Raw genomic sequence first — 13,944 nt, 5'->3', positions numbered from 1 at the left:
TTAGGATTAGTACATCCCAAGCAACTAAGACAAATCTAACACATCTTTCCCCCTCTCCCAAGCTGTATTTTGGAAAAGCCACATTTTCCTGATAAGTACCGGTATCAAGAGAAAGAAACTACATCCTATTTATTCATTTTATTTTTATCCCTCTCTTGCTCATTTTTAAAAAAATGTGCAACACACACAGTACAGTCTACTGTACATGTATAGATGATCTTTGTATAGTTTATAATCAGGTTTGTGATCCCCATCCCTTCTTTGCATTTCCATCATCTCTGCCTTTCTCCCACTCTGTTAAACTCAAGTAATTGGAACTAATGGAAGTGGAGCTTGCAAGCCATACAGAGCTCTCCCGCTTCAAACTGAGTGTGGGTGACAGTAAAGAAGTGGATGGAGCTGTAAGAAGGGTTAGCCACCTTTTCTCCTTACGAAATTGCTAGCCATACTGTTTGCATAAAAAATAGACAATAATAATAATAATGGAGTATTTGTATTCCACAGAGACTGGAACACTTAGCTTCAACCCTGTTTTTTTGTTTGCTTGATTTCTATAGCCACCCATCTCAGCAAACATCTCTGGCCAGCTGAGGTAATGCTTCACAAACTAAGTTAATAATAGCCCTACAGAAGCATATATTTTTTCCCCTAAAAATAATCTTTATGAGTGCTGGCAAAACCATCTAGGAGGTTGTAACAAATCTCAAATGAAAGCATTCTTAAAATGACACCATCTTTAAATTATAGATTGGTTTCTTAGCATCTATCTAAATGAATTACACCTTTTAAATGCCATAAATATTTACTAAATGGATAATAATTTAGAGATTAACATTCTCTTCTGTGAGTGTAATTAAAATGTGAATCAATAAATATGTGATTATGGATTAGTTATTTGTTGCTTTCAAAGGCATCAAATAAATGAAAACAGTATTTTGTAATACCAAGGCAAAAGTCCCATTAATTTCCACTGAGAGTTCAGCAGACTGCATCTATGGCATTTTTCTCAGTAAAATTTCTGACATTGATGTTAACTTGAAAGTAATAAGAGTGGCAAGAATCTGTAAAGCACTGCTATATTAAGCAACCTGAAAATGTGTACCTATTTGAATATATGTTTATGTAAATATTAATTGAATTTTGTTCTGATCAAATTATTCAAGTTGAAAAACAAGTCTTTTTTTCTAAAAACAAAAAATGGTCATGTTTAGCATAGACTTTGGATTTTTAAATTCTGCCGGCTTATTTTAGTATCAAAGAGTTCCAAGGTCATAGCATTTACTCAGGTTTTCTTTAAACTTTGGAAGAAGTGTCCTCCCCTTTCAAGTACATGGGAAATCAAATGTTCCTGTAGGAGAAGAGCAGGCAGAGCTGCTTCTGTTGCTGGTGGAGATAAGCACACCATCAGCTTAGAGTCATTACATTCCCACAAACATCCAAACACAACCCTTTCTGAATACCATTGACCTTTATCTAGCACCAATTTAGGGTTGAACTGTAGTTGACAAGATTCTTGTGTATAAGGCTTGCCTAAATCTTTTATGCTGCAACCTCATGGATGGTCCCAATTCTTTGCACCTGGCAGTTCCTCTACTTCTCTGAGGTTCAAACTTCCTGCTGCCCTTATAAAGCTTCATTCATCTACTCATGTTCTTGTGAAGAGGGGAGAAGGTAAAGGAGTGGTTTCTGCCCATTGTCTGTGTGGCCTTCAGATACCCTAGTGCAGAAGTCCCCAACCTTTTGGACACCAGGGACCGGTTATGTGGAGAGAGATTTTTCCACGGACTGGACGGGGTGTGGTTTTGTGTGCTGCCTGCATCCTTCAGATGGGGCTTTGCTTGTTTGTGAGGCCCAGTTGCTGGCATGCTGTGGCCTGGTACTGGTCCACAGACCAGGAGTTGGGGACCTCTGCCCTAGCAAATAAATTAGTGAAACTTTACTAATAATCCATTTCTTATTGTCAGAATGAGGTATTTCCTCATGATAGCTGTATGAACAATGTTACTCACAGGAATCTTAAAGTCAGGAATTAGCGATTGGGAAGATACTCTGTCATATCATCTTGACCAGTCCTCATACATTCACAGGTTTTAGAATGTGTGCTTTATAACAGCCTGAATGAGACAAAGGCACCATTAGATCTTGCAATAGATAGCCATAATGTTTCACTTTTGAGCCCCACAGTTAGTACAACCAAATGTCATTACTGATAAATGACAATATTTGTAACTCAGGATTGAAATGAGGGCTTCCTGCTGTTTTCTGCCAAACTCAGAGAATACCATGGACCCCTCAACATGTTATTATTTTTACAGAACCCCCAACTCAGTTTTCCATTCACATAGTCTGATCTCTGACCCACAGTATGTTTATACACACACACACAAACACAAACACACTTCCCACTTTTTGTTTTGGAAAAGGTAGAGTCAAGGTCTTTCCTTCACTGCCAGAATGGCATATTTTTCTTAAGAAGCATGCAAGATTGGTTACTGCTAAAAATTATAGCTGTTTTGGTTCCTCAGTAAAACTGGTGACCTTTCCTCACTATTAATAGATACACTTGCCCAATATTCTCACCTAATAGAAAGTTGATCCAATAAAGGAACATAATTTGCAGATGTCTAGTAATTAATAAAGATGAAAAATATCATTAGCTGTTAAGAGAGTCAAGTATGCATCCTAAGCGAAAGTGAACCATGTGACCAAAATTTAACTGTGTTAGAATTACTGGAAAAAATGTCTATGGAGATTCTCAGTCATTCAGGTCATAGTTATCCCAAAGATGCTTTTTTACGAGGTAATTGGACTTTCTTGTTTTTCTTTGAAGAAAATCCTCTCATTCCCCACCATCCACTCAGAGCTGAAGAAGCTCCTTGGATGAGATGCAAAACATCTTTAAAGAAAAACAAAAAAGTCCAGTTGCCTCGTGAAAAAGCATCTTTAGGATAGTGGAAAAAAGTATAAAGTATAACTCTTCCATTAAAATCAATAGAACTAAAAAGTGCTTGACTTTGGCTGAATTATGCCTATGTTTTTTTTGGTCTGGACTTGAGTACATTTAATCAATAAGAAGAAATTGAATGTTCTGTTTTTGCCATGCTCTATTAAATATTTTCACTGAAGCAACTGATGTTAGCTTACATTAAATGGTAAAAGTCTAGTAACAGTTACTTCAATAGAGTGCCACTACGTATAATGTACTGTCAAGCTAACCAAGAATGTGGGATAGATATCCAAATAAGTCTGTTGCTATATTTTGTATCTGCACTGAATTTCCAGCATGTCACTTTTATTTTCTACCTCATTTTTACATCTTAAAAAACAAGAAACTTATAGACGGGAAAGTGTTTTCTCAACATATATCTGTAACATTCAAATTTAGTTTCAAATTTTAATATCTTACATTGATAATTTCTATTTTATTATTCAAGGCAGAATATATAATGCTACCAACCCCTAATTTCCCTCCAACAACCCTATGAGAAAGCAACTGCTCCAAAGTCATATCAGCCAGTTAGGAAGGACTAAAACTCTTAGTCTCTTGGTTTCTAGTCCTTAACCACTACACCATACTGGGATGGGTGTGGGTGTACTGATTGATTGATTGATTGATTAAGTGCTATTGTCATATTAATGACCTTTTAGTGACCATGGATGAGAAATTATCCATGGGACATTAGATAATACATCCATAAATTGAACATATTGCCAGGCAACTTCTTTCAGTGGTCAGTTACAAACCTACAATAACAGCATCTTAAGTCTTGCATTGACAGCACCTAGTCAAGCTGGTCATTGGAATCTGTTTATTATTATTATTACAATTATTACAAATTGTTTTCTCATTTCAATAATGTATGCATGAATGCCAGTGTGCTTCTGTATTCCTGGCTGCTCTTTGATAGAGACATCTGGCTACCATCTTGTCACTTCACTTTACTTCAAATCCCTCTTTGGTTTTAGCTATTGGCTTGTTCCCTGGTTTATGGCACACTTTAGACTGGTGGTGTCCCCAACTCAATCTAGAAATGTCTATTCATTTCTGGTAGTCAGGAAATATTGGAAGGAAGGAACATTATGGGGAATATTATGGGTGGGGGAAATGAGGAAGAAAATAAATCCCCATTTATTTTTATGTTTTTTTTAATCAAAATGCTAGAAATAATTTGCATTCTTCAGTCTCAGGCTTTTCCATATAGATTTATGACTATATAAGTATCAATGTTATGTAATAAATATATAAGTAGAACACTGCACTAATTAATTTGATTATATATAATTATTGTTCAAAGTGACAATAAAGTTATTATTCCAATATCAAATTTGAATTATAAGAAAGTATAATGATTTGTGGGGTATGCTACATAAATTTTATTAAATTCTTCCAATTTGTAAAAAAAATATGGATAGATCCCTGATGAGTGGTCAGAAAGTAGGAAAGCAGATGCTGAAAACACATTTTTCTGATGTATTATTTAGTGGGAAAGAACATCTGGGAGAATTTTTAGAAGTTGCAAAACAACTATCTATTCACAAGTTTACTTCCATAGTTAATACAGTAGAATAATAATAATAATAATAATAATAATAATAATAATAATAATAATAATAATAATAATAATAATAATAATAATAATAATAATAAAATAACAACAATAACAATAACAATAACAATAATAATAATAATAATAATAATAATAATAATAATAATAATAATAATAATAATAATAATACAAATTTGCCATTAGTCAATTGCAAAAGGTGGCCTTACTAGGAACTGCTTCCATCCTGCAACGATATCTGTAATACCATCAAACATCCACATCTGCCTATCCCAGGTCCTTGGTAAGGACTTGATAGGTAGACAAAAATGCCAAATCCAGTCTGAACATCTGGCTGACTGTGCAATAATCAATAATAATAATAATAATAATAATAATAATAATAATAATAATAATAATAATAATAATAATAATAATAATAATAATAATAACAATATATTCTATTCTAAACATTATACTGCATGCCATAGCAAATTTTCAGCAAAGTTTATGGAAACTGGATATTTAGTTTGTTCAAGGACAAAATCAAGTTATTGATAGTAAAGGCAATGAAGGTTTGGGGTATTGTTGCTTTGTTTGCATCCTGTTCTGAAAGAGATGATTATAACAATATTACATATTGCCTGAATCGTTACTGTTTTCCCATCTCAATCCTTTTATTGGACTACCTTCAAATTATTTGACAGACTCACATTGTTCCGTCTAATTATATTGCACAATGAACTTGAGAAATAATTTATACGTAGGCTAAGAGAAACCTGTACTGTGCATGGCACACAAAATCCTCTCAGTAAATTTTAAAAGGGAAAGCAACATTAAATGTTCATTGCTGGGAGAGAATGACCATTCAGAGCAAGGTTGCTCAGATATATAGCTACTACTGCTCGAATGGTTGGCAGCTCAATTGAGATATCTGCCACTTGTTTAAAAGGGACTGATGCCTCCTGCCACTTAGTCCCACCTCACTGTCTCTGTGGCTACAAGCTAGCTGATATGATGAAGAATCTGTAGTCCCCAGATGTGTTCAGGGATAGGCAACATTCTTGGTTTTCTTTGACGGGTTTGTTTTTCTGGGTTGTTGGGGTTTTTTTGAGGGTTTTTCTTTCTTTCTGCCTTTCCATTTCTTCTAATTGAGAAGAAAGATCAAAATGGGAAAAGGACCCTACCAGGAATTTTGAAGATGCAATCTTTTAAAATCTAAAATCATTAGTGACTGTCAGGACCCACCCCAAACCACGTCTTAGGAAGACAAAAACTCTTGGAGTCAGGTTTTTAGTCCAAAAGAAATCTTTACTATGACATGCTCGATTGTAGGAAATGAGACAGGGCTTAATGGTTCCACGATGTAAATCCTTATAAAGAGTTCCCGGTTTAACCCCCCTTAATCCCCATTTGGTCAGTCCCCCCATCCTTCCTCTCGTATCATCCATCTCGTGGGAAAAAGGAAGTTAGGACCCTTTTGTTTATTGCTGTCTACCGTGACAAAAGCCAGATGCTAGCCCCCCCTTTTGTTTCCCCAGTTCAAAAGGCTTCTCCTTTCCTTTGAAATGCCTATTGCCGGTTCAATACACATCTATCCTCTTCTCTTCGGGAGATGGCAGAATCCATGGGATATGTTTGAAACATTCCATTTATGAATATGATATAAATGGATTCTGACAGTCCGCTCTCCTTAGAAGAAAGATGTGTCCATCTGTAGGGGGAGAAAAGAAAAGAGAAGAAAAAAAAAACATGTGTAAATGATAACTTGGTTTGTTTGGATATTCTGTATGAAATCTCTTAAGCAGCTTTGGTGCTTTAACGTGGTGTTTGCTGACCCATTCATTTTCTGAGGAGGGGAGGTGTTTCCAAGCCACTAGATATTGAGTTGTTCCATGATGTCTCCTGGAATCCAGAATTTCCTTCACCTCAAAATGTTGTTCTCCTTCCACCATGATGGGAGGTGGTGGTGGTGGAATTTTTGTTCGTAGGGGAGATTGTTGTTCTCTCTTTATTAGACTGCAGTGAAAGATTGGGTGTATTCGTCTAAGATTTTTAGGTAGTTCTAATTCAACTGTTACTGGGTTTATGATTCTTTTAATTGGAAAAGGTCCAATGTATTTTGGTCCTAGTTTTTTACAGGGTTGGAGAGACTTAAGGTATTTTGTAGACAGATATACCATCTCTCCCACCTTGAACGGTGTGGGATCAGATCTTTTCTTGTCTGCCTGTGTCTTGTGTGCTAATCTAGCCTCTGTTAATGCTTTTCTGACAATAGGCCAGGTGTATTGTAACTGAGCAATCCATTCCTTTAGTTCTGGAATTACCGGTTCTTTTGGAGTTAGATCAGGTATGGGGTTGAAGCTCTGGCCTGTGGCTACTTGAAAAGGAGTGTAACCTGTGCTGGAGTGAATTGCGTTGTTATATGCCACTTCTGTGAAAGGCAGCAGGTCTGTCCAATTGTTCTGCTGAAAATGTACATAACATCTTAAATATTGTTCAAGTACAGAGTTAGCCTTTTCTGCTTGCCCATTACCCTGAGGGTGATGACTAGATGTCAGTCCTTGGGTGGTTCCTAACAGAGATAAAAATTCCTTCCAGAATGCTGAGGTAAATTGCACCCCCCTGTCAGATATGATGCGTTGTGGTGCCCCATGCAATCTGTAAATATGTTGTACAAAAAGTTTTGCTAATGCTTTTGCAGTAGGAATTTTTGGGCAAGGTATGAAATGGACTTGCTTAGAGAACAGATCAGTAACAGTCCAGATAACGGTGTTTCCGTTGCTTTCTGGTAGTTCCACAATAAAATCCATGGCTATTTCTTTCCATGGGGCTGAGGGATTCGCCACTGGTTGTAACAGTCCTGGCGATTTCCCTTGTAACCTCTTGGCCATTGCGCAAATTTGACAGCTACCCACATAGCTTTCTATGTCCTTTTTCATAGATGGCCACCAAAATTGCCTTTTAGTTAAGTGTAAGGTTTTTACAAAGCCAAAGTGTCCTGCTGATTTTGTATCATGGCACAGTTGCATGAAATTGATTCTCTGTGTGGCCGGTATATATAGCTTCTCCCCCACCCACGGCAGTCCATCTTTAATTGTGCACACATGTTTATTTTTCTGGAACCATTCATCACTTTCCAAAGATTTCCTGAATTCTATTCCAGTTTGGCTATCTACCTTCGGCTTCATTTTTCCTTGTGCCCTGGTGGTGACTGGTGCTGCCAGTTGTTGTTCCGGTACAAGTGGTTTAAAGTCAGTAACTCTTGTGCTGTTATATTGGGGCATGCGGGATAATGCATCTGCCAGGAAGTTCTTTCCCCCCGGTAAGTGTTTGAGAGTGAAATTGAATCGGTGAAAGTGTTGGGACCAGCGGGCTTGCTTAGGAGTGAGCTTCCTGGGCGTTTTTAGTGCTTCTAAATTTTTGTGGTCAGTCCAGACTTGGAAAGGTATTTTATTTCCTTCCAAAAATTGACGCCAAGTTAATAATGACCACCTTAATGAGAATGCTTCCTTCTCCCATATTGGCCATCGTTGTTCAGTTTCTGTAAGTTTCCTGGATGTATATGCGCAAGGTTGCAACGCCCCCTCATCATTTTCTTGTAGTAATACGGCTCTGACTGCTACGTCGCTCGCATCTGCCTGTATTACAAAAGGTTTGTTGGGATCTGGGTGTTTAAGTACAGGTTCCGCAGAAAAGAGTCTCTTTAGCCTCTCAAATGCTGCTTGACATTCCATTGACCATTTCAGAGGCTGGCTGGGTTTCACGGGTGACCCCCCCCCTTCGTTTTCAACAAATTTGTGAGGGGCATGGCTATTTGGCCAAATGCAGGGATGAATTGGCGGTAGAAATTTGCAAACCCCAGGAAACTTTGCAATTGCTTCCGTGTGCGGGGGGGTGCCCACTCTAGTACTGCCCTGACCTTCTCTGGGTCCATTTCGATGCCCTCTGGGGATATGCGATATCCCAGGTAGTCGATTTTTTCCTGATGAAATTCACACTTCGATAATTTAGCATATAAATGGGCAGCTCGCAATTTCTTCAGGACTGCTCTGACTAGTTTGATATGTTCCTCTTTGGTTTCTGTGAAGATAAGGATGTCATCGAGGTAAACCAGGACCCCCTTATATAGGTGCTCTCTCAGTACGTCATTAATTAATTGCATAAAGACTGCAGGGGCCCCTTGCAGTCCAAATGGCAATACTTTGAATTGATAGCACCCCATTAGGCAGTTGAATGCAGTTTTCCATTCGTCTCCTTCCTTAATCCTAATACGGTAGTATGCTTCCCTCAGGTCTAGTTTGGTAAAAATCTTTCCTTTCGATAGGTGGGATAGCATATCCTTCATTAGGGGAAGGGGGTATAGATTACATTCACTAATTGTATTTAGGTTCCGGTAATCCACAACCAAACGAAAGGAACCATCCTTCTTCTCCCTGAACAGAACCGGGGCGGCTACTTTGGGTTTGGCGGGCTCAATAAATCCTCTTTCTAAGTTTTTCTTTATGAATCTTTCCATTTCTGCCATTTCCCTTGGGCTCATGGCATACATCCTGGGTTTTGGGAGTTTTGCCCCAGGTTTGAATTCTATGGTGCAGTCTGTGGGGCGGTGGGGGGGGAGCTCATCTGCTCTTTCCTCACTGAAAACCTCAGCCAGGTCCCTGTATTGCTCCGGTATCTCTGGTAACCCCTTCTCTTTCCCCACTGCTGCTTTTTCCTCCCTCTGGGTTGGGGGGGTGTTTGGGGGTTTTACGTTTTCCTGTTCCCCTTTTGGGAAGTTGAGTTCTGCAGTCCTCCAGTTTATCCCGGGGTTCCATTTCTTCAGCCATTCCAGTCCTAAAATCATTGGGCATGCCATGCCTGGGGCCACTATAAATGTTATGTCTTCCTCATGGGACCCCAGGGACATGTGGAGTGGTAGAGTGGCTAGGGTAGCTGGTCCCCCCCCTGCTATAGACCCGTCTAATTGACTGAAGGAGATTGGTTGTTTTAGCCTCCTCACTGGGATGCTCAGTTCCTCCACCAGCGTTGGGCTGATGAGGCAGCGGATGCAGCCAGAGTCTATCAAAGCTTTTATTTCACTGGCTTTTGGTGCAGAGGAAGCTAATATAGTTACTGTCTTAAGTATGGGTGGAAGAGGTCCACTTACCAAAGGTTCTCCCTCTGAGCTGTCTTCCGAGGTGTCCACCGCCCCTGCAGTGTAGGCCGGAGTCCAATCCCAGGTTTTGGCAGAAATTGTGGACTCTACAGCCTCTGTCCCCTTCATGGAAGATTCTTTTGGGTTGCCTTGAGACTTCCCCAGCTTTTTGGAAGATGGTGCCTCTGTTTTGCGTGGAGGGGCTTTCGAACAACATTCTGCAGCACGGTGGCCCTCTCTCCCGCAATTGAAACATCCCTTTGATTTTTTAGCCGTGGCCGGTGGGTTTTCCCCCTCACGTGTTTGCTCGAGTGGCGGGCGGCCCCATGGTTTTCCTCTGCGTTGTCTTTTCATTAGGTCTATTTCCACTTCCTCTGCCAGGACATACCAGTCATCGAGATGGTAGGGGTCTCCCTGAGGCAGGCAAGCGTCATACAGGTCGTAGTTTAGACCGTCTTTGAAATGGCTGAGGAGGATGTCTTCTGGCCAGTTCAGCTTGCTGGCGATGGCTCGGAATTCTTGGGTATATTCGGCCACTGTTCTCCTGCCCTGCCTCACCGTCTTGACTCTCTCCCGGGCCTTCCGGTCAGCCAAAGGGTCCTCGAATCGTCGCCTCAAGGATGACATGAATCGGTTGAAGTCGTTGAGTTCTGGGGCGTTGGAGTCATGCAGGTTCACCACCCAGTGTGCGGCCGTCCCGTCCAGGGCAGATTGCACAATTCGGATGCGTGTTTTGTCACTGGGGATGTCCCGTCCGTACTCTTCCATGTAGCTGAGGACTTGGGTTAGGAAAAATCCCAGTCGTGATGGCTCCCCCTTGAATTTTGCTTCCAGGGTGGGAATCTTTGGCTGGATCGTTGTCTGCGCCGCAGAGTGTATCGCTCCTCATCTCGATCCCCATCTGTGGGTCTGGGGGGGGTGGGTACCGCTGAGTCAGCGGCTCCTGTTCCATTGGACAGCCCTGGGGTTTCAGGTGTTGGATCCCTTCCGTTACCCCTCCAGTTGCGACCCCAGGTGTTGTGGTTTCCAGCTCTCTCCTCCCTTAGTGAGCTCAGGGTTGTTTTCATCAAGTCAATAGCTTTTTCCAGAATCCGCTCTTCCTCACTGGCGTGCAGGGAGTTCTCCATCTCTTGTTTCCATTCCGGTTGGTGGTCGCTCCGTCTCAGGGTCACTTCTCTCGAAGCCTTTTCCCACTCACTTTTCCTTCCAACGCCCATCGACCACCGGGGTTTTTGTTCGTGCTGCTCCGCCGTTTCCTCCCAGGAGGAATATGATGCTTCAGCTTCCCAATGTTTCTGGGAGTTCGGCTGGGAGGAAGGCTCCTTCTCCGTGGGGCTTTCTTCCCTTCTTGCTTCATCGTCAGACATCATATTTATTTGCAAAGTCCCCCGGTAAGGTTCTTCTTCCCGGGTTGACTTTCGTTGCAAGCCCTGTCTAATGTCAGGACCCACCCCAAACCACGTCTTAGGAAGACAAAAACTCTTGGAGTCAGGTTTTTAGTCCAAAAGAAATCTTTACTATGACATGCTCGGTTGTAGGAAATGAGACAGGGCTTAATGGTTCCACGATGTAAATCCTTATAAAGAGTTCCCGGTTTAACCCCCCTTAATCCCCATTTGGTCAGTCCCCCCATCCTTCCTCTCGTATCATCCATCTCGTGGGAAAAAGGAAGTTAGGACCCTTTTGTTTATTGCTGTCTACCGTGACAAAAGCCAGATGCTAGCCCCCCCTTTTGTTTCCCCAGTTCAAAAGGCTTCTCCTTTCCTTTGAAATGCCTATTGCCGGTTCAATACACATCTATCCTCTTCTCTTCGGGAGATGGCAGAATCCATGGGATATGTTTGAAACATTCCATTTATGAATATGATATAAATGGATTCTGACAGTGACACCCAAGTGTCCTGTAAGATCAAAAGGTCTTTGAGGTTTTATTAGAATTTGGATGAAAAATTTTCAAGACAATTTTGGATATCTTATTAGTTCAATTATTTAAATAATATCTATCTCATCGTCTATCTCACACCAGTAACCAGGGCTTTTTTTCTCATAGAACGCTCAGAATGGAGTTCCGGCACCTTTTTTGGATGGAACCTTGTAGGGTAGGCAAGGTGGATTGTATGACATGTGTGAGTTCCGGCACCTTTTTCTTTTACAAAAACAGCACTGCCAGTAACTCTAGACAGTGCACAAAGCAGGTCGTGCCTCTTTGCAATTACATCCCAGTTACCACCAGCTCTCACCCAGGGAAAAACAAATGGCACCAACTACTTAACATCTCCTCACTTACCTACAACCCCGACCAAAATTCTTCCTGACCATTATCAAAAGTCCAGCTCCTGCCAGTATGAGCACCCCTTCCCTCTTTTGAATATTCTTCATGTGGTGTGTCATGAAATAGATTAAGAATTTTGTTGAGCTTTCCACACTTGAGAGTGAAAAAATCTACCTCATTATGCAGATAAACAAAAAATCATGTCTTGGTTGTACACAAAATAGAACTATAGACCACACATTATGAAAGCTTTGATTTATTTTATTTTTTAAAAAAGTCATTTTAGCGGTGGTTATTTTCAAGAGATATGAAATTGGAAGGGACTGTGCAGGATGTATTCAGTAAAAAGAGCAAGTAGATCACATCAATAAATGCTGCATTTGTTCACTGTAACACAATTTTAAAAGCTTCCAAGATACCATTACTATAAAATTGTAACAGTAAAATTCTGCTATTAAAGGGGAAAATAGAAAGTTCCTGAAAGTTTGCTAAAGTTTTTAATGGGCATACTATGCTTAAAATACAAAATAAGGGTACCAAGAAAGAAATATTTTCAAAACAAGGATGATTGTAGGCTAGAATATCATTTGGCTGTTAGCAATGGGACATGGAGTGACCTGTACTTGTGGAATGTGGCGTTCGTGACTCTAATTTGGGTTTCACATTTTAGTCCCCCATTTTCTTTTCTAATGGCTGGTCATTGGATTTTAGAGGCCCAGGTTTTTGGCTGCTGCTACTGAATGTCAAGTCAGACTGTAATAAATCTTCCCCATACCTTATCCATGTCTTAACTATGGATCAGACAGCTAGCCTGGCATGTATAATTGAGTTCCTGGTGTCTATTGGTTGGGTTCCCTGTCTGAATATCAAGAATACAATAGCTGAGATCACTGAGCCAGGTGATGACATAGCTACAATTAGTTGAGATACACTGATAGCTTTTAAAAGTGCTGCCCCACAGGTTATCAGATATGAAACACTATTTGCAAAATTGGGCTATAGGTACCATGTGGAATTGTTGCTTCTCCCTGCTGCATAGCAAATCCTTGCCTCAATTCCTCAGTTCTATGACCAGGATGACAGTGGAATTTCACAGGCTTAGGGTACTAGGGGATTCCTTCTGACTTCTTTGGGTAGGGATTCCGATATGATTCAGGAGTTCGTTGCTACCATGGCAACTATGGATCTGACGCATTTCATCAATAGCCCAAGACACAGCAGCGGTCTCATGGTGGATCAGAGTTTCATCTTTGGGGCAGTAATGACATCATTTGGTTTTGAGAGAACTACCACCACTTCCTTTCCATGGGCAGATCATTTTCTAATTGTTTTGGTGTGTTCTGGTGCTTTTCCTTGCTGCGGAGACACGAACTATTTGATCAATATTTCCCACATGCTTGATGAACCAAACTGATTTCTGGAGGAAATTTGCAGTTGTTCCTGAAGTCTAATCTGGTTCACAGTCTCTACTTGTAATTGGAGCATATTATGGGTTTGGATTGCTGCTTGCAGAACCTGAGAGTTCCATGTGATTTACTGGGGAGTTCCAGATGATGAACTAGCAGAGGAAATGCCTAAAGCAATTCTGGAGGATACAGAGTAATTATTACCAGATGTGCTTAGAGCTTTTATTCAGGAATACAGCAGGTTTGTCAAACTACCAGCCCACAGGCTGGTTGCATCATGCAGAGGCCGCGCCCACCCCACCTCCGGCAATGCAAAAAAAGTCACGATACATCATGGCATGTCACGTGATGCAGCGAGTTCGACACCCGTGTCTTACAGCAATAAGGGTAGTAAAATGTATGTATTTTCTGTCCTTATTGTGTCTGCAGATAACTGAGTGATAAACCTGTTTAGAATGCCTTGTTAAGAGGGAACTAAAAGAGAAAAAGTATCCTTTTTGTACACTGACCAAATGGATAAAAGGGAGTAGAGATTCCAAAGAGCTGTCTGTAGCAAAATTTCAGTTTTCCCATCATGTTCTCATA

Source organism: Vipera berus, assembly GCF_964194415.1.
Source record: "Vipera berus genome assembly, chromosome: 1".
Taxonomy (NCBI): Eukaryota; Metazoa; Chordata; class Lepidosauria; order Squamata; family Viperidae; genus Vipera; species Vipera berus.
The sequence above is the reverse complement of the archived record's forward strand: the minus strand, read 5'-3'. Positions refer to the sequence as shown.